The following is a 3,450-nucleotide window of genomic DNA, read 5'->3' on the forward strand; positions in this document are numbered from 1 at the left end:
CAACACTGTTGCTATGGTTACCAAGAAGGGAAAATGTTCAATATTGTGAAATTTATATCAATATTAAACCCTGTGTGCCAACTTCTTGCATCCACTTAGAGATTGGATGATAGTCAAAATTAAAAGTCAAGTTAGCTTTTAATAAATATCAGTCATAAAAGTATTGGGAATCTACATTTAAAGGTACGTATCCAAAGAAAGAAAATATTTTTTCAGTTTTTTAAGCATATATTATCTGCATATTTCCATAGCAACGCTCTTTTTAAAGAATCTAACCTGAATTTCTTTCGAATGGGAGAATTTGGAGCACAACAACATCTTATAAAATTGATCCTTAGTTATGAAGAAATGTGCTTTATTTAAAAGTTAGGAATAGATTTAAACATACAGAGTGTTACTTTGAAGGCTCTCTGTAGTATTAAAACTTTGGCAACTATTGCCAACTAAAATGAAATGTCATATTTTGTTCTTGGTAAATGTTTCAAGGCTCTTTTTTCTATTATGTGGTCACCTTTCATCCTATAATTGATTTTTATTTTTAAGTGTATGACTTTATAGATTTCAATGAATATTTTATTTACTTTTGAATACTTTGTTACCATAGTAAAGTATGTAATATTTGCTTTACCAAACATGTTTATCATGCATTTGAGACATCTGACCTTCAACTTTTGGAAACGGTCACTGCCAATTGTTTGCTTTGTAGCAAATGTTAACTATGGGGCTCTAAACATCTTAAAAAATGCCATTTTTTGAACTTTAAGAAATGTTTTCGTGGTAACTATAAAACATAGCAACCAATTTTTGCCTGATTTCTGTTTAGGGCATCAATGACTTTTATCATAGAGTGTTTGGAAAAAGTCTGAGACTATGCGTGCCACAGCTCCTATATAAAATTTCAAATCATTACAGAGAATGGTTCTTAATTGATGTTAAAGTTATGGTATTAGGGGCTTTGACATTATTTACCGAACATATGCAAAAATGTAATTGAAAGTATAATAAAAATCATTTAGATACCATATTAAAAAGAAGTAAAATGAATATATCCTATTATTTCAATAACTTAGTAAGTAAAATAAAGAGGAAAAAAAAAACATTTTGGAAGAACATCTCGGCAGGAGTTGGAGGCAGGAGGTTGGAATGGAGGATGTTAAGGGTAGGATTGACGCCATTTCCTTTCTAGACAATGTACGCGGGGTGATAAAAAATCACAAACTAATTGAATAACTTTCATCAAAGAAAAAATATCTGGTTTCAATGCTGATAATATTTTGAATTGGTCCTCTTCAATTTTATTGCACATCTGCCAGTTCTGCTCATGCGCGTATCACGTAATATAGACGGTCACGTTACCCCCTCCATAGCGATCTGTCACAGAAGCTAAAAGATTTTCTGAGTTTCATATTTCTTTCCCGGAAAGTTAATTTTTATAACAAAAACAGTGTTAGAAATGGTCAAATTTCGGACACAAAATTGGCGAATAAGAATATCCTTTCTAACAATAAGCATCAGGCAACTATGAAAATCGAAGTCTTCTGTCTCGGGAGAGACGTTTGTTCAAAGTGGATAGAGAATGGGTCCTTCCTTTTTATTATACCCCCCGCTTGAAAAGCGGGAGGGTATATAGTGATCGGGATTTCCGTCCGTCTGTACGTCTGTCCGTCCGTCCGTCCGTCTATCCGTCCGTCCGTCCGTCCGTCTGTCTGTCCGTCCGTCTGTTACGCTTTTTCTCTTATCCGCAACTCCTCTTAAACTACTGAGTGAAATTTAATGAAACTTTCACAGAATCTTTATTACATATTGCCATTGTGCACCTCCTATTTTACTTTTTTATTCGACACGTATTTTACGTTTCCCAGAGCAAAACATGGACATTGCCATTTTTTGTTTACCTATGACGTCACATAATAGAAGCTTCTGGATAACATTTGATTGGACGAGTTATTCCTCTTTACACATTACCGTAAAACAATATATAGCAACACATCGACATTATGGGAGGCGGGGGGTATCATTTAGTGAGCTCATTGCTCACAGTACCTCTAGTATTTACATTATTTTTCTGATGACTTGCCATAAATTTGGAGTATATATGATAACAGCCAATTTTGGCCCCCTAAAAATCAACATTTTAAAATGAAATTCAAATATGCTTAATTATACCCCCCGCTTGAAAAGCGGGAGGGTATATAGTAATCGTTAATTCCGTCCGTCCGTCTGTCCGTCTATCCGTCTGTACGTCCGTCCGTCCGTCTGTTACGCTTTGGGGTACCTTTCTCTTATCCTCAACTCCTCTTAAACCACTGAGTGAAATTTAATGAAACTTTCACAGAATCTTTACTACATATTGCCATTGTGCACCTCCTATTTCATGTTTTGATCCGACAAATGTTTTGGGTTTCCTGGCCACCGCAAAACATGGACTTTGCCATTATAATCATATGGGAGGCGGGGGGTATCATTTAGTGAGCTCATTGCTCACAGTACCTCTAGTTTTATCTAATATGTTTAAAATATGAAGTAAAGGATATCTTAGGTATTAAATTATTATGCTATTGTTACTATATTCATCTATTTTTCAAAGTGTATATCGGAGGTCTTTGAAATTCAAACAGATAATGAAACTTGAATCCATTGCTTTAATCTTTCAAAACAAATTAACATTAAGATGCACTTGACAAAAACGGCAAAATTCTGAGAAAAGTGAAGCTCTGCAAAATCACAAAAACAGTTTTCTTTGCCATTTTCTTAAATATAAGTGGTCTTGTTGTTCAAATTCTTCGGGGAGGCATTTCAATTTCTGGAGAAGTCTGGAAAGCAATTTTTTGCAAAAACATAGAAATGTAAATGTGAGGATGGATTTAAAATCAGGGATATTCTAATCAAATGTTTTCATGACAGCGTCGAAACCCAACGCCATGAAGAGTAAAGGGGTTTGGGGGATAAACAGATAGTTAATGTTTTGTCACACCAACAATATTCGCCAGATCTTTTAACTTTTGACTTGTTTCATTTTCCAAACTTGAAAAAAGCGCCTTTCAGAAAGAAAAAATAAGTCCCCGAAATCATTTGATCTGCCATATTCCAGTATACGAAGGGCCATACTCAAAAATGTGTTCTAAAAGAAATCAGAAATTGGATTAAACTGTTACGTAGCTGCATAACTGTTGCTCTTTAAAAATATACCACAAATGATAGATCAAAGAGCTACAGTGCCACCCAATGAAAAAAAACCTGTACATTTATTGCGCACAAAAAGGTGAATACGTAGCGGAGTTATACTACGAGTAATTATTTAGAAATTATTTAGTAAACGAAATTCATAATACACATATATCATGAGGCAAGGATTTAAAAGTTTGTAAATGCATAAAAACACGGCGCTACCTTACCTTACAACCTCGTTGGTATTAGGAGAACGTTCTATTTGTAATTGGAAGGGTTTGT

This window comes from Saccostrea cucullata, unplaced genomic scaffold (genome assembly GCF_032062105.1).
Source record: "Saccostrea cucullata isolate Sc308-1 unplaced genomic scaffold, CSIRO_AGI_Scuc_v1 ctg973, whole genome shotgun sequence".
In the NCBI taxonomy this organism is placed as follows: domain Eukaryota; kingdom Metazoa; phylum Mollusca; class Bivalvia; order Ostreida; family Ostreidae; genus Saccostrea; species Saccostrea cuccullata.